At 43.3% G+C, this 23,104-nt stretch overlaps 1 long non-coding RNA gene across 1 annotated transcript in view; it reads left to right on the top strand.

The window, feature by feature from the left end:
• Nucleotides 1–19,082, top strand: part of LOC138511731 (uncharacterized) — a 94,146-nt gene extending 75,064 nt beyond the window's left edge. Inside the window, exon 3 of the long non-coding RNA XR_011280663.1 lies at nucleotides 17,669–19,082. This is a non-coding gene — a long non-coding RNA (uncharacterized lncRNA). The remainder of the gene's footprint in view (nucleotides 1–17,668) is intronic.
• Nucleotides 19,083–23,104: the final 4,022 nt, after the last annotated feature.

The raw sequence follows: 23,104 nt of genomic DNA, 5'->3' as shown, positions 1-23,104 counted from the left end.
CAGCGAGGGTGAGGGGGCATGGGCAGGTTTGTGGAGATGGATGAGCTACAAGGCCTGGCTCAGACCGTTTCATACACAGGACAGTGATCTCAGAGGAGGAGCAAGATGTTACATTTGTTTTTGTTGCAATTGCCTCCGGCTCAAGTGTAAGAATGGAGCTGCAAAACTTTCAGACACATGAGAAAAAGTGGGGGCCCTGTGCACGGTGTATGCAGTGCTGCTAAGGTGAAAGAAATATCACAATGAGGCCTAGTTTAAAAAGATGGAGTCGAGGGTGCACAAAATGGATGCCACGTGTCCCGCGCAACAGCCCCATCTACGCCAATGTCAGCATAAGGCTGATATTAACATAAGGGCAAGGGAGGTGTCCCCCACCATTGGGAGAGCACATGGTCCAGGCTGTACTGAATGTATGGTGGGGGGCCCCAACGACCCCTCACTCCCATACATTCCCCCCTTTCATTACATCTAAAGTAACAAACTATTTATTATTCTTACTCTCATTTCGATAATACCGCGCTTCCGCAACCGCTTCATATCAAGCAGGTGTTCCTTTTATTGGCATCCATGCCCTACACACTTCTTAAGCTATGGCCCTTCCTTGTGTATTCATCTGGGGCACATGTCATATAAATTCCTCCATCTCCATCCAGGTCCACCCACACTTCCCTGTACCATTGCAGCTCCCTATGTTCTTTTATGGTGGTGTGATATAGATTATCTACCCTGTCCCCGTTCTGGCAATATACAGCTGTCATGCAGTATTTTGGTGGGTTTGGCTCTCCAGTTTGCATTTGTGCATCCATCATAATAGCCACCGTTGTCTGTCGGCCCATTGTTACCATCATCATTGTTGAGTTAGGCATAGATTTTGCACAGCATCGATACCTAGTTGGCACACACAGAAAAATAGTAAAATAAAAACGATGACAGGAACAAGAATTTTCATCACAGTGTTGAACCAGGATGGTATCTAGTTGAACATATTGTCAAACCAGTTGCTTGGCTCTATTCCTCCTTCTTTTGACATCCTTTCCCCCATGCTGTGTACTGCTGATATTACATGGGAGAGAGTCCCATTATCTGCATCTTCAGAGGGTACGAATGTACAGCATGCGCTCCCGGTTTTTCTGCAAACACCACCGTCCATCGCTGTGAGAAGGTCTAGGACGTACCGGTTTTGCATTGTCATTAGGCGCAAGGCGCGAAGTTCCACCTTGATCACATTGAATCCTTCTTCAGTGTTGTTGGCCAGTTGGATCAGCTCCTAGCAGACGATCTGTAACCATTTGGCGTTTGTTTGAGCCTGAATTCCTAGCTGGGTCTTGATGGGTTTTTCTAGTGTGGTGACCCAGGTGAGTTTTGCAATGTGCTGGGACCAGACAGGAGCACACGTTTCTTTGACCCCTTGAAAGTTTTCTTCAGTTAGTCCCCTGAGTGCTTCAGCTTTGCACTCAATCGTTTCGTCATGCCATTTGTTTTCTGTGAATCTTGTTCCTTTTATGACGAATGATGTTTCTTTAATGCAGATTACTCCTTGGCGCCTGCTTGTGCATGTTTTCTCGTTCTGCAACAGTTCTATTGAAACAGTGTGTGCTTGGAAGGTGCTCTGAATTCTACATAATACAAGATGAATTAAACACTGGGCTTCTGACAAGGGTACTTCTTGTGGTACAAGTATTTTGGGTGTGCCTGATGCATGCGGTATGAGAGAGCAGACGTAGCAGCTCTCGTTTGCGGCTTGTTTCGCTGTAGCACTCATATCTGAGTACCATTTATTTGATTGTTCGGGGTGGTGGGGGGTCTTCAATTTCATCTAATCCCAGGCCATGGTAGATATCATATCTTTTCCCTCCCGCCCCCCCTTCTCCGTCTCCTCCTCCCCCTTCACGGTTATTCATTGTTTTTACTTTTCGATAATGTATAGGAAAAACTCCTGCCCATGTTGTGTCATTGAGTTCATTCACAGTGTACTCAACTTGTATTTCTGGGGACTCTTGGGTAGCAGCAACATAAAAGTGATTTATAGTTCCTTGCGAGGTAGGTTCTATGGTTTTCCGTGCATCAATATTTATCAGATTAGGTTCATTCTCCCAAAAGTAGTCACCATCATACTGGTTTGTTTCATTATCATTGCTTGGACTTATAGCAGCAAGTGGAAGGAGGGGGGCTGTTGCTGTGCGATTAATGTACAACGTAGTGAGGTTTGTGTTAGCAGAACAATCATTAACAGGTAGGTTATGTTTCCACATTGTTTTCACACCTGCCCATATAAGTAGTGATCCCTCTCCTATTAGCTGTGCCCCGCTCCCCCCTTTTTCATATCCTCCACAATGAAAAACACAGTATAGTACCAAGCCATATAAACATAGCATTACCAAAAACAATATTGCAGAATATTTCACAACGCACTCTAGATTATAATATTTATTAGCTCTATTAACTACCCTTTCACTAACTAAAATGGTGCCGTTATCTGTGAGTGCATTCCTTTGGGCCATTGTGTTACCTGGAGGGGCGATATAAAATGGTTAAGTGACAGGCATATATTTAATTATTCATTTCATTACCTTTGTCATTTCATTTTTAATCTCTGCTTGTTGCTAGATAATACTTTCTATGGTGTGCACACCTTAATGCTACTTTTCTATATCTCCCGCACATTCAATCATTCAATTTCTTATTATACGAGAGGGAGAGTGAGAGAGAGAGAGAGAGAGAGAAAGAGATAAATACTTTTCACTTTATTCTTATTAATTCTTTCTCTTCATCATTTTGTGCTCTTTTTATAGTTATTTTACCTACCCACTGACAACTTCATTGCTGTTTGTTTGGTCGCATTGAGGGTTTGCACTATCACGTGCTCTTCTCAAATCTGACAGATGCACCCAATATTTCAATTCCTTAATCTTTACAGAGTTAGGTGTGCAGTAAATGACCTCGTAGGGACCATGAAATCTTGAGGAGTTCCACCTCAGAACAAAACTTCGCACATACACATTCTCTCCGGCATTAATGGGCCCTTTGGGCAGTCTTGGACTGGCATCGCAGTGTCTGTTGCAGCATTTTGAATTCATTCCCTAGCACTGTGACAGCTCTGTGAGCATCTGAAGCTTTTCTTACCGGAGAGAGTGGCGTATGAATGTGCCTGCCCATCACTATTTAGTGCTGGCTTAAATGGTGGTCTTTACTTGGCTGGGTTCTGAGTTGGAACAGTGCTGGGGCAAGCAGTACACCCAGTTCTTTTTGAGCGTGTTGCACAACTTTGATAATTTACTTTTGAGTAAGCCGTTGATTTTTTCCACCAGTCCGTTAGCCATTGGATGATAAATTGAACACAGTTTATGCTTGACCCCCAGGAATGACGTGACTTTCTTGAAGAAGTCATTCACAAAGTGTGTGCCATTATCTGATCTTATTACATCACATATGCCCCACCTTGAGAACACCTCCCCTACCAAAAACTTTGCGGCACACTTCGCATCTGGGTGGGGCATGGCCCAGCTTTTACCCACCTTGATAAGGGGCACACTATCACTATTAGGAATCTTGCTCAATGACATCTTTCTCCCATATCTGCGTAGTCAATATGTAGCTCTCTAAACGGGCCCACAGGACGCAGTAATGTTCCTCTTAGTGTTCTCAATGTCATTCCTGAACTGTATGTCTGACAGGTGGTACATTCTATAGTAAATTTTGACAAATGTCCCTGTAGGTTTCGGAACAAACCAATGCTCTTGTATGTCTGCTGAGATATGTTGCTTGGTTACATGTGTCGGAAAGTGTAGCTGCTGGAACACAACTTCCAGCAACTCTACTGGCATCACCACTTTTCCTGTTAGTAACTGTCTCCATATCAAGTCTGTTGATGACTGTTTACACCCTCTCTTAGCCCACAATTCTTGCTCTTCTACGGGTGCGCGCCTTTGAAGCTCTATTATTTGGGATAATGGTGTATCGCTGTATCCCTCTTCTAATGTGTCTGTACTCAGCGTTTTGATAATGCATTCAACTGCTGGTGGGACATTGAAATACGTGGCATCTTTCGCTGCTGCATCTGCTGCCGCGTTTCCCAATGAGATTGCGTCTGTGTTGTTGGTATGGGCTTGGCATTTCACAACTGCTACTACTGATGGTTCTGCTAATGCATCTATTATCTCATTTAGTAATGCAGCGTGTTGTACTAGTGACCCATAAGCACTTCAGAATCCTCTCCTTCGCCATCTTGACAGCCCTGAGTGTACTGTTGTTGTGGCGTATGCCGAATCTGAATATATCGTTACTGCACATCCTTTAGCAGTGTGCAACACCTCAATTAGTGCGGTCAATTCCGCTGCCTGTGCGGAGTAATGAGAGGAGAGGCGTTTCTGTACAATTATTTCATATCCCTCTTCCTCCATTCTTAAAACTGCCACTCCCAATGTGTTTTTCCCCTGTTTCACTATCTATGGATGCTGAACCATCTATGAAGTATGTTTCTCTTTCCTGCAATGCATTTTCACTCGCTTTGGGAATATCATCCTCTTCTCCCTCATATGCAGCACAATCGTGTTCCTGCATGTCACCTACAGTGCATGGTTCAGTAATGAATGTGGCTGGGTTTACTGTCTTACACCTGACCACATGGACAATTGGACTGGAGATTATTATTTCATAGGCTGTTGCCCTTTGTGTTGTTAACTTTGATTTGGATCTTTCTAGAATTGCAAAGAGTGAGTGTTCTGCATATAGGGTCACTGAACCTCCAATTATGATGGTGGCGCTTTTTTCGATTGCGAAGGCCACTGCAGCGAGAGCTTGTTTGCATGCAAAGTGTCCTTGCATCACTGAATTCAATGTTGTAATAGGCTAGTGGCTTGTGGCCTGGCAATGTTTTCTGTGTCAGTACTGCAATCATTAAAGTACCATTGCAGTGTGAGAATAAGTAAAATTCCCTGTCATAATCTGGATTCGCGAGAACTGGTGCATTTTCAATGAGATCTTGCAATTTGAAATACTGTGTCATCATCTCATTTGTCCATTTTATCAGGACATTATTCTTTTGTGCTTCTTTTTGCGCTTGTAGTAGTGGGCGTGTGTATGCCACATAATCAAGTATCCATGCGCGGCAGTAATTACAGATACCGAGAAACTTTGCATGTCCTTTACTGTTTTTGGTATTATCATATGTCGTATGACTGCTGCCCTGTCAGGCAATATCCTCTTGCCATCTTTTGAAATTAGCTGTCCTAAGTAGAGTACTTCTGTTAGGCAATATTGCAGTTTGCCTTTATCTACTTTGTATCCTTTCATGGCCAACACATGCAACAATGTTATAGAATCAGCCCTGCACTGTTCTTCACTCTTGCTGCAGACAAGTGAATCGTCTACGTATTTTATTATTGTGCTTTCTACATCAATGTTTCTGAGATCTTCGTGCAAGATCCTATTGAAAATGTTGGGGCTTTCACAATATCCCTGTGGTAGTCTGCAATGTTCATATCTATTCCCCCTAGCAGGAAAGCTGTGTGGCACTGAGAGCTTGGGTCAATTGGAATTGAGAAGAAAGCATTCTTCAGATCCACTACTGTGAAACATGTGGAGTCTTTAGGTATGCTACACAATATTGATGCAGGATTAGGAACTAATGGGAATTCTTTCTGGATGACGTCATTAAATGGGCGTAAATCCTGGATCATCCTCCAAGCCCCGTCCTTTGCTTTTTTAATTGGAAAAATCACGTATTACAGGGTGAATTGGATGGCACTATTATCCCTTCTCCTAGCAGGGCATTTATTGTTCCACTTGACAGTGGGTACTGTTTTACTCTAGATGGTATGGCTCCTGGTTTTAATTTTATTTTGATTGGAGTAACTTTGTGTAATTACCCTACATCATGGAAGCCTGTGGTCCATATTTCTGGCAGCACCTTCTCCATGTCATTCTCAAATATGGTGGGTGGCACGTGAACACTGGCCATGAGAGGATTGTGTATTTCCCTATGCTGGATCATGATATCACAAGGTATGCTTATCTCCATTATTAATGCCCCGTCACTCTCACTGTCAGTAAACAACTCTTCATCAGTTAGATCGCGCAACATTATGTTTGGGTCTATGCACAGTACTGTTCTCCACTCACACCCATGTTTGTCCAGTCCCATTACTGCGATACGTTTACTTGAGACCTGCACCCCCTCTAGGTCAATAGACAAAATTGTTCCTGGCACAATCGGGTGGAAGACAAAATCTTAGGGGACCTTCCACTCTTTGCTTGTTATTTCTGGCACCACTCGTGCTAACACCTTTATATCGTAAATAAACATATCCATGTCAATGGGCACCCCTCTTACCGCAACTTTGTTTGTCATTGTGCTGATCATCAGCATTGCCCGTACAGGGCACACTCCTGTGGTTGAACAAACTATTCCCCGTTCCGTAAAGGAGATTGTGATGTTTAATTTACTCAAAAGGTCTCTTCCCAGCAAATTTATTGGTGCGTCTTTGTGGTACAGTAGGGGTGCGTGCACGGTTTTTCCCCCCAGTGTTATATCAAGATATTTTGTGTAAGGAACTTTTAAAAAAGCCCCAGAGAACCCTTGCATTTCCAAATTTCTTCCTGAGAGTGGGAACCAGCCTTCCATGAGGCATAATTTTTCAGCTCCCAAGTTCACCATAAAGATGAATTGTTTATTGCCTATCTCTGCTCCCACTAGTGGTTCCTCTTCTGCACGTAGGGTAGTGGATAGGACTGGACACGCAAGTGCTTTCTGTGAGCTGTCCTAATCTGCATATATCTCCGTTCCTGGAACTGAGAAGACATTATCTCCCACCACCGCTGCGCCGCGGAAAGGTGCAGGTGCGCCATTAGCAGATGTTGCAAAAATGTTATTGTTCGCATTTCTCACAGTATTTTCTCTTGCATACCCCTCTGCTGTGGTTGTTGTTGGGGCTGCTGTATTTCTTGCATTTGGGGCTCATTATAATATTGCTCGTTTTGTCCACCCCCCACCCATAGGTAACCCATAGGGATTTTCTGGGTGCGGGTGACCATACTGTTGTTCATTTCCCATAGGGGGCTGTCCTTGGTAATAACCCATCGGTCGCATTCTACATTCTCTCAAATAATGCCCCCACCTCCCACAGTTCCAACATGACCCTTGCGGTCCTCCCCTCATCCCGGACCCTCTGAATCATCTATTTCCCATTCCTCTGAATCCCCCTCTAGATCCTCTGTACCCACCTCGTCCTCTTACTGGTCTTCCTTGCCATTGGGGCCCTGCGTACTGTTCCTCTCCATCCCATTGCTCTTGTCCACTTGCAGGCCATGTTGCGGCCATTCTGGCTGGTCCGTTTCCCACTCCCTCTTCTCCTTCGCCGTTCCTGTCTGTTGATGTTGTTGCATTCAGCACTGCGACCTTCACTAATTTATTTTGTACTAACTTTACTTCGTCTGCCAACCTTTGCTGTGCTATCTCTTTTTCTATTTCTTTGATCCTCCTACAATGGTACACAATCATATTCTGAATTTCGGGCCAACCTTTGGCTTCTATCCCAGCTATTTTATCCAAGGCCTTCTGTACCTCCTTTGGAAGCCCTTTTTTGATTATGAAGTAGAACAAGGCGGTAGATTGATCCCACGCCGTACGCGTTTCACTTCTCCACAGGTCTTGCACCCAGAGGATAAAGTGCATAGGCTCCTCCCTCTTCCATGGTGCACTGCATCACTAAGTGTAAGTTTGGAATGTCTGGAAACGTTCTCCACAATGCATCCCATACTTGTGCTCTAACGTTGTTAAGTGGCGATCCATCATGGCGGTCACAGCTCATTGTCACTCCCGGGAACCCCACCTTCACCCACACCTGTCTGGTTGATCACCAACAGCGGACACCAGCAAACTTTTCACATCTCCTATAGCCAATGGTACTCCCGCTGTTGTGTTCTTCTCGAATGCATGTATCCATTTCCCCGCCCCACCCGAAAGTGAAGGAGAAGTTTCAAAAAATGATTCTTATCGATTTGAAACCATGGTATGTAGTGTGGTCTCCCTGCTCCTTTATGTATAAGGGGCATTTGTAGCTTTGTTTTCCCTCCTCTATTGCTTACTGTTCCCTTCCTCGTTTTACTTACCAGCATATTTCCTACTCTTTGCCTTAACCTCCCTTGCCATCTTGGTGGGGCCCTTTCGTTCTCTTCGTCGAACGGGAATGGCAGTGGAGATCCCGTCACTGCCACTCCCTCTTCATACTCATCTAAATCACTCCATACCTCCTCTACTTCCTCCTCTTGATCCCTTACTTCTTGGGTGTCCCCCCCGGCTATCCGGTGTTGTTGGACGTATCATTCTCACTGGTTGCCATTTAAATGGAACAGAAACTCACCTGATTGCCACTCTTGTTCTTGCCCTTTTGGAATTGGTGCAGACGGTGGTGGCGGGGATGGTGTGGATCCCCCTGTGCCTCCTGGCAGAGGTGTGAGGTCACCCAACGTTAATGGTGGTACTTCCCCTCCCCCAATTCTATCTAAATTTCCTGTTAACCGTGCCAAATTCACTGGTGGGGCACTGGTTGGGCCGTACAGCCCTCCTCTTTCATACAGGGCGGTGCTGTGGCAGATGTCGTTGCCGGGGTCATTGGTGCGGTGCATGCTAGCACATATAGGGACTCACTATATCCCACTGAGGGTCTTGCCATTAACGGGTATATTTTAGTAGTGTCATTCTCTATTGTGGTTGTGCTACTTCCTTGAACATTCGCCACAATTCTAACACTTCCCTTCTGTTCTGTAATTGCTTTCCCCTATACTTTGCGAGCAAGTGCATGGATACTAGATCCAATACCCTCTTGTCAAATGACCCTCCCTCCGGCCATATAGGCGTTATGCTGCCTCCTTTTATTTCGACCACCCATTGATCATGGTATTTTCGTATTTTCTCACTATACAAAGGGAGATGTTGACAAATGTGTGCTAATGGCGTTGTCCCTCCCATAATAACGTATTTGTACTTTTATCTTTGGTCACTTCACTTTCTGGGAATAAACATATAATCAATTAACCAACAATCTCTACTTTGTGACCCATCTTATTCAACCTTGTTTAACCGTTGGCGCCAACAATATTTCAAAAACCTTTTTACTTACACCACCTTGCTGGAACCACAAATTATTTCAAAAAGTGTTCATTATTTGCCACTATTCAACATGTTTATCATATTATTCGCACATTTCATTACCGGTCTTCTTGATCAACCTAAATTCTTTTTGATTCACAAATACATAGGCACTTACATAACAGACCAACACGTAACACTGTCGCACATGAACATAAAAACACATAAACATATAACATGAGCTACCTTTCGCGTTGCTCCCCTTTTTAATTGTTTCAGTTTATACCCCTCAACCTTGATTTCTCATGCACTCCCCACCTCTAAGCCCCGCTCAATCTACCTCACCAAAAGGTCTGCTCACATGGAAAAAGAATATTCTAAATTACTACTCCGAGTCTACTAAATATATGAGACTCCTACTTTTTTCTATTTATCTTCATTTATTTACCTGCACTGGACGAGACAATGCTAAGCGGTGCCGCCTTCTACCCCCTTCGGGCTAGGATCCCCTGTACCTCTTTTTTCTCCACAAAAACCTAATGGCCATATAAAGGATAGGTAAGAAAAAGCCTCAGTAACATTCACAAAGACCCTGATTTTGCCCTCACTTTTATCTTGCCCACTTCGTTATCTACTCCCCTTCTCTCAAACCCTCTTTTCTCCCTCTGAAACTTTCACAATCTGTACTCACGTGTTCAGTCGGGTGGTCCGAGAGCCACCGTTCACGGTCTATCCATAATCTGGTCCGCACGCCAACCAAGCCATGGTCTGCCTCGGTGAGCAGTTTTTAGTTGGGTATTCAGAAAACGGGAACCCTTGGACCCTATCGTGTGCACAGGATGGTCAACCGCAGAGGTGACGTTTTTGCTGGGGGGCGTCCCGGATCTCGCCGCACGGCATGGGGCCTTGGGGCACCTGTCCCAAATCACGTTGCAGGTGTCCACAAATGTAAGGGCCCATCCCCATCTTAGCACGTGCAATACAAATAAATAGACACACCCCAATGGGGAATGAGACTAACAGAACAGGTTGCGAGAGTCTTTTTATCAAGAATTGGCATCCAGAGAACTCTGCTGCCCAAGAGTGCTCTGGCAAACATTACAATTACATCAGTTTATCAATGCAAAAATCGTCATCAATAACATCATGATATAAGGTATTTCACAGACACAGGATTGGATGAACATTAGGTAGCATATGTGGCTTTGGACTCTGCTCCCTCCGGATTGGCTGCTCGGTTGGCGGGAGGGGGAGCGTCACGAGGTCCGTTCGTCTGTGTCCAGACGGGGTGAGGGTCAGGTCACTGTGAAGCATGGTGGCCCCTAACTAAGTTAACACGAGATACTACCATTAGTCATGCATTAAATAATAGTCACTACTGCTCCTTTGAACAAATCATCATAAACATATAAGTTGTATACATATGATTACACCATCATTTATTAAGACTTATATGGAGTACCAGGCTCAGGGGTCTTGACAGGTGTGATTACATCGACCGTGGGGTGGGTCAGAGTACATCAAAGAAACTAGAGGGCATGCTGACATTTTGTTAGTTCTGGGGTGCAATTTACTGCGACAGTGGTCTGATTTTAGTTGGGGGCACACTGGGGTGGGCTTCATGGCAGGGTCGCGTGTCTGGCACATCAAGAGAATACCTTGCAGGGACACAGGGTTACTCTGGCAGTAATTTTCCAACAGCGAGGGTGAGGGGGCACGGGCAGGTTTGTGGAGATGGATGAGCTACAAGGCCTGGCTCAGACCGGTTCACACACGGGACAGTGATCTCAGAGGAAGAGCAAGATGTTACATTTGTTTTTGTTGCAATTGCCTCCGGGGTGAGAATGGAGCTGCAAAACTTTCAGACACATGAGAAAATATGGGGGCCCTCTGCGCGGTGTGCGTGGCGCTGCTAAGGGGAGAGAAGCCTTTTCGTATTATCGCAATGAAACCTAGTTAAAAAAGATGGAGTTGAGGGTGCACAAAATGGATGCCACGTGTCCCGTGCAAAAGCCCCATCTACGCCAATGTCAGCATAAGGCTGATATTAACATAAGGGCAAGGGAGGCGTCCCCCACCATTGGGAGAGCACATGGTCCATGCTGTACTGAATGTATGGTGGGGGGGCCCCAACGACCCCTCACTCCCACACAGACGAAAGTAGGGGAGTCACAGGAGATGATACGATGTTGCATATTTGGTGGCTGAGTTCCTGTTGGTGGGCGATGATTTTGTTTTGAAGGGTGCTGAGCTTGTCTAGCATGGCGGTTTGGATGCTATTACACCAGTTTTCGTCTTTGGTAAGAGTCATAGGGAGGCTTTTAATCTAGGCCTATATTCCCAACACTCAGATACAGCTGTCCACTTCTCATACATGGGAGGTGGTCTAGTAAACACTTACTTTACAGGTAAAAGACATAATGTTCTTTTTGACTTTTCCAAGGAAGATCTGACAGTCCTTGGTCATCCTCGATAAATGCAAACCAAAATGAGAGCTCTATATGAACCATACAGTGCCTCTGGAAATACACAAATTGACTGCTTCCTGCCCCCATCCTCCATACATTGCTCGGACTCTAGAGAGGCTGTACATCAAAAAAGACGTATTTTCAAACAAGGCTTATCACACAACTAAAATTGTTATTTTAATTGGTACGTAAAACACCTAAACCTAAACCCAGGTTTAGGAAAGCATCCTGAAGAAATAATGTCCTATCTCAAACTGTAACCTGGAATGTACACATTTTCCTAGGGACTACGGAACATAATGACAGGTGAATGAAACTCTAAGCGACTAGAAGCACTCATCACAGAGAAACATTGGAGAATGGAAAAGAATATGTAAATCATGTATGCATCATGTGTAATTATATCACTTTTCAAGCACAAATACTTCATCTTATTGTATTCAGTTTGCATAGTTCATCACTGGTTTGCGCAGCTCTTTAACAAAGTATTTCAATGACATATCTGCCTTGATTATAAGGGGACTGGTAACAAATGTATGCAGACACAAATCTTTAAGACGGGGTAGTAAGGAGTTGGCATTTCGATCTACTTAAATTTGATTCGAATATTTGAGCTGAAGAATTTAGCATGTTCAATATTTTAATTGCATGTGCATTTGTGCATGTTCAGTGTGTAGTTCAGGAGAATAATACTTGATCATGAAAAAGAACAGAAGCAACAGAAAGCAAGCATTAGCAATGCCAGTCGGTCTGTCTTAGTAGATTCAGAATGTAAATAAAGGTGTATCCTCAACATTTACAAAGTCAGACACTTTTACTTTGCAAACACGTGTTACTGTTGATGTGTCATTGAATGGAATTCCCAATGCTTCCACTTCAAAATGTCTGCTCCATTGCTAAGCAAACTGTTTGCTCATTAGACTTATCTGTGTTTTAATTTCTCTGACAAGTGGCAATGTTATGTTATGTTAAAGGAATTTGTTAAGTGCAGCTATGACCCGAGGGTATCTTGGAGCTAAGAATCCAAAGTCAACCAGCAGACACCGACCAATAAGGGATGCTCCAGAAATCATACATGTCTAATTTACATACATTGTTACAAATCCTTGGATGTCATCACTTCGCCCAGAGGGGGAGCCCCTTCCCACGAGATCAGAGAAGTGAGGCCACTATCTGATAGTCCCCTTGGGGGTGGTCCTCAGCCGAAGGATCTCATGGGGAGAGACTCCCCCTCTAGGGACAAGGACGAACATCTAAGAGAGACACAGTATAATAACCATCACCCATCATCCTATACACCTCCCCACCTGGTAGATCCCAGTAATATACCTAACCAACGTATTTATTTATGTAGGGCTAGAGACTTGACATCTACTGAGACAAGGAAGAACATGGGCTATCCAAGGCAGAGTAACAATAGAAATATTGGGATGAGGAGAAGGCATAGAGGAATACAGAATGAAGGACTAAAGACACTAACAAGGGATTTAAAATATCTTGCCAACTATTGCCAACCATCCAATATAAAAATGGATGAAGGACTCTATGAAAAGAGCTAGCCAATCAGCAGGAGATGCAGTCCAGCCCGGGAAGTTCGAGGAGAGGATGCCAAGGCAGCTGAAAGCAATCCTCTCCCCAAGCCTGGAGGTTGAAAAGGGGAACCCTTGTGCCGGTGGCATGGAGCCGCTCCAAGACAGAGCTGGAGGCGGAAATACGGCAACATGACCCGAAGCAGGTGGACCAGGAGTACAGATAACAAAACCATGGCCACCAATGGTATCCTGCAGCAGAGCTGTACAGTATTGCCCGGAGCAGGGAAGCGTAGTGCGATCCAGGACCGATGCACCGCAGATATCCGGTGAAGAGCTCCTGGGAAACAGGTATTGGGAATGAAAAGAAGTGCGGATGGGGACCAGGTGTCTGAGCCATAGTTAAGAGTGAGCAAGAGTGCAACAGGAACCATCTTCCTCGGCACAGTGGTTGGACCCAGACCATGATTGAAAATAAGAGTGAGAAAGAGTTAATCAGAAAACATCTTCCTGGGCACAGTGGTTGGTCACAGACCACCATTGAGAATGAGAGTGAGAAACAGTGCAACATAAATCATCTTCCCCAGCATGGTGGTTGGTCACAAACCACTTTTAAAGTAAAGAGTGAAAGAGAGCACATTGGATGTTTTTTTCTATGTTCCAGTACCTGGCAGGGGAGAGAACAAGGTCTGCACCCACAAGAGAAGGTTACAAACCCCTTTTCGCATTGCAGTACTTTGCAGGAGAGTACACCAAGTACACCAAGAGAAAGAAGAGAGACTAGGGTCGAGGACCCTTATCAAAATTGGGTCTTTGCTTGCTAAGGAAGGCCACGGGAAGGAGCCATTCTTCCTGATATTGATATTGATATTGATATTTTATTTTTATCGCGCTCATACACAAGTGTTTCAGAGCACGACAAGGCAAGGGAAGGGGAACAGAGGATAAACAAAAACAACCATCTTACTAGGCCCAGTGACATTGAGAACGCGCAAGTGTATGGTAGAGGCGGAGAGGGAGAAGTGCATGGAAGGGGGAACAAAAGGAGGAAAAAAACATAAATAATAATAAATAAATGAATAAATAAAAAGTCAACAAACAGAGGGAGTGCAGCCAGCAAGTGGCAGTGCTGGGTTTAAGGCAGCAGGCTGGGTAGGTCTGATAATTGCAGGAAGAACAAAACAAAGGGGTGGGGGCTGTATGGGTACAGATACAGACCCCAGTGCAAGGGGTGGCCCGGAGGCAGTGCGTGCGGGTGGCAAGAGGAGCAGGTACCTGGGCCCAGAGGAAAGAGGGTGGCCAGGTGCATGGTGCCGAGGGAGAGTAGAGTCAGCAGGGGAGAGGGGGGGCAAAGGCAGAAACAAAGAGGAAGGTCTTGAGGTGCTTCCGGAACCTGAGATGGTTCTCCTCAAGTTTTAGAGTGGCAGGGAGGCTGTTCCAGAGGGAGGCCCCAGCTGAAGACCGAGATCTACCCCAGCTCGTTTCTTTGAGAAACGACTGACCCTGAGGGAGTTAGAGCTAGAGGAGTGGAGTGCCCGAGATGGGAGGTATTTGCGGAGGGATAGCTGAAGGTATGTTGGACCCAGGCCCCAGAAAGCCTTGTGGACAATGCAGAGGGTTTTGAATTTAATCCTTGCATCCACCGGGAGCCAATGTGGGGATTTCAGAGCTGGAGAGATACGATCCCAGGGCTTGAGGCCAAGGACAAGTCTCGCAGTCCTGTTCTGGATAAGTTCCAAAGGGCGGAGAGTATAGGTAGGTAGATTAAGAAAGAGGCTGTTGCAATAGTCCAACTTAGAGAGAACCAGAGCTTGGGAGACAGTGAGATTCTGGGGGTTGTGAACTGTGAAATAGAGCTTAACAAAGGCCTGGGGAAGGGAGTAATTTCCCCTGGTGTTAGGAACTGAGGAATAGAGCCTATGTAAGGCCAGCAGAAGGGTGTCATTCTCTCTGGGGTTGTGAACTGTGAAACAAAGTATAAGGAAGACCAGGGGAAGGGAGTCATTTTTTACTCATTTTATTTAATTGGTTATTTATAACGCACTTAATACCCAGAAGTTTATAAGCGCGTACCCGGGGATCGAACCTGTGTTGCTCTGCATCATCTTGCTTCCAAGGCAAGCGTTGCCCCGAGCTATCCTCCATTGTGGTCATTCTCTCTGGTGTTGTGAACCAGGAAAGCAAAACTAACGAGAGCTAGGAGAAAAGAGTCATTCTCCTGGCAAAATGACCCAACAGGAGGATCAAATCAGGAATCCAGGGGAAGGGAGTCATTGCCCCTGGGATATAAAGTATTTGAACTCTGTGATGCAGAGTGTTTGTATTTGTATTAGTTCATTATTTATATTGCACACTGTACCCGAAGGTATTACAAGAATAAGTAATTTCTTAGTTACATACAGAAATATAAGCAAGGGAGCAATGGGTAAAGGGAGATCACATGACAATATATACACTAAGCATAGAGAAGTTTACAGTATTTGCACTATTTACATTAATGGAAATATACAATTACACATGTAATGGCCACACGCACTATTGAGGTGGCTAGTAGGGTGTATCATTGGATATCAACCAGTTTTTCATATCGTGCCTGAATTTATAGAAGGATTGATCAACTCTTAGAGTGGCAGGTAAGGAGTCCCAGATCTGCGCTCCTATACCTGGGCACTTGCAGACAGTTAGAATTGGAAGACCTAGTCAGTCGTTCGTGGTGATTCTTGGTGAATTTTTCCATCAAACATTGAGGGGCTGCCCTTTTGAGGCTTTTGTAAGTCAGGGAAGCTGTTTTAAGCTGTATTCTCTCTTTGATGGTGAGCCAGTTGTTGTCACGTCTGATGGTCTGGATGTGCTGTCTACGTCATATACTAAGGGCAGTTCTCAGAGAATTGTTCTGTAGGATCAGGAGTTTTTTAATGATGTATTTGCTAGCACCTAGGTACAGCGCATTGCAATAATCATTTTTGGATAATGCTAAGGCTCTGGCTAAGGTCGTACAACTCTTCACAGGTAGAAATGGTTTGCAGGAACAAATGAGTTTGCATGTGTATGCTGAAGCAGAGGCTGTTGCACTTACCTGTTTGTGCAAATTCAAAGAGGAGTTTACTTCCTTGGCAACTTTGATGTTGTTGCCATCAATACAAAAGGAATGGGATTGGTCACTCAATTGTTTCATGTTAATGGGGGTGGCTAGGAGGAGAAGTTCTGTCTTCTCATCATTCAGGCAGAGGCTGTGTGTGGCCATCCATGTCTGAATGATGAGGTATATTTTATTTATAAGGATGAGGTCTTTGTTGTAGTTGCCAGACAGGGGTATGAGGATCTGGGTGTCATCTGCATAATTAGTGTAGGTGACACCCAGTGAATCCAGATCATCAAACAGTGGTTTGGTAAATGTGTTGTACATGGTTGGCAAGATGCAGGATCCCTGTGGAACTCCACAGGAGACAGGGAAAGGGTCTGCTGCGTCTGTGGCAGAGAAGACTCTCATGGACCAGTTATTTAAAAAGGAGTGGATCCATGCTGTTGCTTCTGTTGAAATGTGTGCCGTTGTGTAAAGGTGCTTAGATAAAATGTTATGATCAACCAGATCAAAGGCGTCAGACAACTCCAGCAGGAGCAAGAGGGCAGCTTTAAATTTATCTTTCAGGTCATCAATCTGTACCTTTAAGTCAATCAAGGCTGTTTCAGTTCTGTGTTGGAGGATCTGGATTCTTTTTGTTTGTTTGTGGAGTACTGGAATCAGGGGAAGGGAGCCATTCCCCCTGCCGAAGAACTTTCAGCCAGAACTATACCATCAAGTACAGGAGGAAGGAGTCCTTCTTCTTGACCAAGAACTTTGGTACAACGGTTTAGTTTAGTCACAGTCCCAAGTGTATGGGACTGATACAGAGACATTTTGACACAAGACGTGGACTCATTTCAGTTAAAAAGACATCCTGACAGACCCATTAGCCTTTTTGGTTGAGGCAGGTAAAACCTTCATAGATAAAGGGAGAGGTAGGTTATTTCTTTACTTTTATTTCAAATACACGTTTAACAAAATCACCATGCCACCTCTCTGTCATTCTCCTCCTTCTGTACCCTTACAATACCATAAATTCTGTTAAGATTATTCCATGTTACTTTCCCATGTGTACATTGGGTTGTGTTTTTAGATAGGATTGATTACAAAGGGTTAAGTGGAGAGAGATGAATTAATGTACTGTTATGTGAGAATAAACATGTTGAACCTAACTTTAACATTCGTCAGATATAGTACTATATATGTCAATGTGTTAAGATTTCAGTGCACACATCAATACCCCCTGCCATTTTGTAGAACATATTACAAATGAGAACACTAAATTGGAAGAGAACACATATCTTCACTGTATCTCTTATGATACAGTGAAGATATTAATTTACTATACGGTCTCATATGAAGAAGCTCGACTGTGTCAATAATAGGTAAAGCACAAACACAGTGTTACATACAGTATCCCACAGTCCTCAAACCTCAAAGTAAAGGCATACAACAAAAATGTTCTTCAATAATGTACCAGAGCGATTCATTTACTGTAGTGTATAATTTCTCGTTGCAGTTGAAAGTTATCAAGCACAAGGGAAAAACACCCTGAATTGAAACAATATCAGGAATCAGACACTCAAATGGAAACAATATCGTGTAAATTGTGACGAAGATTCCAGGACAACACACATGAAAAAACTGCTTTTGTCAAAATACAATGAGTCACTGAAAGTCAAGCTCTGCACCACAGAGAAATATCACATGCTGTTTTAAGAAAAGTGAACATGGGAACACCACACCATCTTGTAAAATATTTATCTATAAGTGAAGGGGTTTCCTGATAATTCATCCACTATAACGCATCATTATATGCTGCAGCTCAAACATACACCCTGTATGGGCACATCATCATAGACACAAGTAAAGAATAGCAATGTCAGGCATGTCCTACCATTTCAAGATGGGACCTGTGAAAGTCTGCTTTAGTTAAGATGTGATGGCCCCAATGAAAGGGACTCTATGCTTCACATAGCATCATGTTATCATGACGTCTTGTTACATGTGAAGTGATTGCTAGTTACATGACCAATAAACATAAGGAGCACTCTGTAACTGTGGCATACGCTTCCCATACTTTATTCCAACACTGGATCCAGGAGGAACAGCCATATTATGCACCTCTGAGACCAACTGACCAATTTATGGAAAATCATGTTTGAGAACTTTGTGTGCTAAGCATTACTGTCACATTTATTTTGGCTTGAAGTCAAAATATGGTGTTTAGAGATAAACTAGCTTATTTACAAAAACAAAAACACCTTTTTCTTGTTTAGCTTATTTTATGCCATAGTGCTACATTAGACAAGAAATATTCTGTCAATTCAAGTACTTACGTTGATTTATGAAGACCAGTAAGCACCCTTTGATCATGAATGTGAAATCAATTGACTGTAAATTATATATTTGTAGGTCCCCACAAATATATAACTTAGACTAAACTATATACATCTTTGGCTACCACAACAAAGTGAACTCAGCTAAGAAAAGTGTGTCACTTTGGGTCTTGGTATCTCTTTTCTGTGAGGAATAGAGGCTGGTTTGATATACTATTTGTGTTTTTGTACATTTTGTTCACTGATTCAAGAACTGTAAATATTTGTTTTCAAAATGTATAGAAGCATTATAATTGTGACATTATATATTGTTGTGCCGTATGGAAGATCAAAGATAATTGTTATTTTATTTGTATATCAGAAGATCAAAAGAAGACTTGTCATGAGGAATCTGAAGTGAGTTGATAATAGACCCTGACAGGATACAAAGCACAGAAATAACCCCATACTACATGTTGAAACATGTGTCACATTTTCTGTTCATTGTGGATTTGATTTAAATCAATGTAACAGGAAATTATGTATAATAAATGTTTTTGTGTTGCTGCCACAATGTGATTTGTAAATAGATAAACAATATCATATTGCACAATACATTGTATGTTGTCTGAATAATTAGACGAGCACTGTCATTGTTCTAACTGCATTTTTAGTAATAGAAAAACTCTCTCTGCTTTTTTGTACATGTTATGGATTGGGAGCCTCATTTTTATATTTTAACCACACCACTATGGAACACAAAAGTGGAAAAAAACGTCGGTGTACCAAGCAAAATGGAAAGGAAAGAAGTCTTAAAATCAACATTTAAAAACATTCTTGCCAACATCGATAGTTGCACTAGCTTCTATAAAATTGGCGCACACAATAATGTATTATTTTTGCATTAGTCAGTATCTGCATGCCATCAGGTGCTCTCTACTGTAATGAAGAAAACACTCCTCTGATAGGGCTGGAAATCCCTCTTACCACCCATAATCAGTCTTCTTGACTGCTGATAATGAGCTCTCCAGAGAAATGGTCCTTTTAAAGGACCATTCTCCCTTGGATTCCTGGCTTCAGTTTGAAGGACATAAGAAACAAAAATATAGGGAATTTAATCTGATCCATGTGGTATAAAATGTGCTCCTTTGGTGAGTATAGAGAATCATCACTGCTGATGGATCTGTTCTTTGAGACTACGAAAATATGCAATTAGAGACAGAGACAAAACGTCAATCTTTTCAAGTGATCGAAAAAGTGTGGTCAACACCCAAGCCCCAGAGCCACTGGGCATGTAAAATATCTTCTTGTTGCTGTCGTGTAATGTTTTAAATCTTGCAGTCTAGGAGGCACTGCTGAGGATCCATGCATGCTGCTAGAGCGTTGGTCCCTGTGGGTGAATAACAGCAAATGGAATGGTGGATGAGTGATGATGCATGAATATTCTATAGCCGTTCCGTTGGGCCTGAGCTGCAGATGTTTCAGGGTGGCCTGTGAGTGAGCTCCTTGCTTATATGTACCTGCAAGTAACTTGAACCTGTAAATGCTGAAACACTACAGGGTCTTTTCTACATGCTCGCTCCTGTCTGGTGACTGAGTGGAGGAGTTGTCCTAGATGTAACACTGGCAACAAATTGGTCTTCAAGCAAAGAAAACCTAAGCAGGTTGTGGTCAGGCCATGAGCTGCTGAACTGTCTCTCAGAGATGATTTATTGGCACTACACTAATGATTTCACTTAACTTGTATGGTGACGGCAACAACTTCATAGCATCACCCTAATTATACTGAACTATAATTAATGAGCTGACTGGTGATGTTTCTCCTGAAACTCTGGATTTAGGCATAGTATATTATGTGCCTGTCACAGATCCCCCTGGTCCACGGTTGGTTTGCGCTCCCAGGAAGGGAGTGGTGCACATAAATGTCATTGTGCCGACAGAGCAGTAGAGCGCAGTTGGTGCATTGATATCACATTGTCAGACTTGCTCGATGCTACCCATGTGCAAACTACTTGGACTCTATTCAATACTAAAAGCTGGCATATTGACTGTCTTTGCTTACATTTCTGAGGCGTTCTGCATTGCTAAATAGCTCAGCGCCGAGGGGATTGAACACTGAGGGAGCAGCTGCAGGGATTACTCATTCCAGGGTCCGGAGCTCCGTGCCATCACACAATCAAATTTGGATATTCTCAAACATTGTCAATTGTTGAGGTCTGAACGATGATGTCTTCTGAAACAAAAGATGTCTCCCCTTATGAAACCAAAGTATGGGCCTTTTGGGAAGAGGAATGTCATTTCAGGGTTATATAACTTTGTGACATTTTCAGTACCCCTTGCCTTCCAGGGGTATTTGAGGAGGCTATGGACCCAAAATAGTCCAGGTCAGTGCTAGAGGTACATTGTGTGTTGTTCTTGCAGAGAGGCCCTGTCTGTGCTCCGTTCCCTGTCCAAGGCACTTCTACTTTAAGTTGGTCGGCACAGCAATACATGCTGCTTTGGACTATGTTAGTGAAGTGTTCACTTTTTATGTTTCTTCTCCGCACATGTTTCAGGCTCCCTCCATCCTGATAACTCCCTAAGTACGATTTCGTTTATTAGTTGTGGAAATTCTATGTACTTTAACAGCCAGAGCCTTTTTCATCCGCCATTGAAGCATCCTTCTGTTGTTAGCCCACGGTAGTGTAAGGGATCCCTTTAGGTTGTGCATTCCTCATTGCTGATGTGATTGGATTGGCATGCATGGTTTCTATGAGGACACGTTAGATCCCCTGAAGATCTCTGGTGCAAGTAAGGTTTGAACACTGGTTTGTGTTTAAGCCATTGCCCTGCTGTGAAAACGCTTAGTTGTGTGGGCTTTTTGTGTAGCTTTAGGTTAATTAGTTTTGCTAAATATTCACTACAAGTGTGCTGCTGGCGAGTGATGGTTTGTGCGGTGTCACCTCTCTGGGAGTTCTAGTTTGCAGAGTGTGGCTTCTTCTTCTCCAGTTGTAGCTGTGTACCTAGATTAGGTTCAGTGCATTAGTGGTTGCCTTTGTTGTTGGTAAGTGAGGGGGAACAGGGCAGGGTAGGAACAGGGCAGATGATATCCCAAATGTGCGTCCTCTGGACTGGCACATGGCTGTGTGGGTAAATGCTAGAACATCCTTTCCTGCAAATTTGGGGTTTACACCTTGCACTGCTCTTCTTCACTTTCTTTGTAGCTTCATGGCTTTACAGCCCGCCTTCCACTTGTGTTCTGCTACCCTTTCCATCTCGCCTCTGGGTCGAGGGGCCAACGATAGTGGTTGAGGGGTTCTCTGTGTTCATCATCTAACTGTGGTTGTGGTGCAATCCCTGTTTGGTGTGTCACACCTTTCTTGCACTAAGTGTTTGGCTGTTGGGGAACATTGGCCCCGGTGTGATTGGAGTTGTGGGCTCGCATTGCTGAAGGTATTACCTGAAGGGGACAGGGTATGTGTACCATTATAACTTCTGTACGTTGCTGTATTAAAATGTGTTAATATCTTGGTATTTTCACTAAGTCTCAATTCCTGATCTAACAATCCCTTATTAAAACTCAAATGTCTTTAAATACAAGATTATCAAAGGTGGTCCCTGTACTTCATTCAGAGGAAGTCACCACAATAAGATACATCAACTTTGGTAATTTGCTTACACAGTTGGTATTGGCCTGTCTGTGACGATCTCTCTATGAGATTGCACACATAAGCAGTCACACCATATATCATTGAAATATATTTCTAACATTTCTCATCCTAAATAATACCACTCCACCGAAAAGCAGCGTTTTCAATTCTAGAACAACCTTGCAGTTTATCGGTCAGTATATTAAAGCTCTCCTCAGTTAACATTTACATAACATTATTTTCGGTTAATAAATTCCAAATTAAAACGTTTAATTTCTCCAGTATCATAAACAAGTATTGGTATCTGAGAAAAGTTGTATAGAAACATGACATTTAGGCAGGCGAATTTACATGAATGCCCCCCACCCCCATTGGTGTGTGAATGTGGAGTTGTGGGTTGGTTGCTAGTATGCACATGCAACTTGAATACAGGCTATAATGAGTTTCATCTAATTCTGCTAGTTTAGGAAAGAAGTGTTATAAAATTTAGAGCGCAAAGTATTGATTTATTTACTCTATGTAGCCACCCCAGGTTCAGACTTTCTGAAAGAACAACAACCATGCCCCCATACCTCCCCAGTGCCATTGAATTACTTGGGGATATTTATTTAGGTGTCCTCTCACTCCAACACAAAATCCTTGGTGAAATGTTAACGTTTATTGGAAGTGAACGTTTCCAATGAGATTAAAAATGCTAAACTCCTTTCCATTCCCATCTGCCTTTTTTAAATATTTCACAGGTGTTGATTTTTCAATTCTCTATTTAGGCTATGAAGCATGGCCGATTGACTATACCTGTGTATTCAGCAGAATTCATTTTATTTGAACTACCATTTACAAAATGCTGCACTGGGAAGCGTTCCCCCTTTTTTACACAGTGAACACAGAAGAGAGAAGGCATTTCTATGTGTATTTGAATGTAATATCCTTCAGCTTTAGTACAATGAAAGCAGAATATAACTGACAGTAGCAACCTACAATATGCTATTCTCTTTCTGTTCACAATAA

Source organism: Ambystoma mexicanum, chromosome 6p (genome assembly GCF_040938575.1).
Source record: "Ambystoma mexicanum isolate Mex_15411 chromosome 6p, UKY_AmexF1_1, whole genome shotgun sequence".
Taxonomy (NCBI): domain Eukaryota; kingdom Metazoa; phylum Chordata; class Amphibia; order Caudata; family Ambystomatidae; genus Ambystoma; species Ambystoma mexicanum.
The sequence above is the reverse complement of the archived record's forward strand: the minus strand, read 5'-3'. Positions and strand labels throughout refer to the sequence as shown.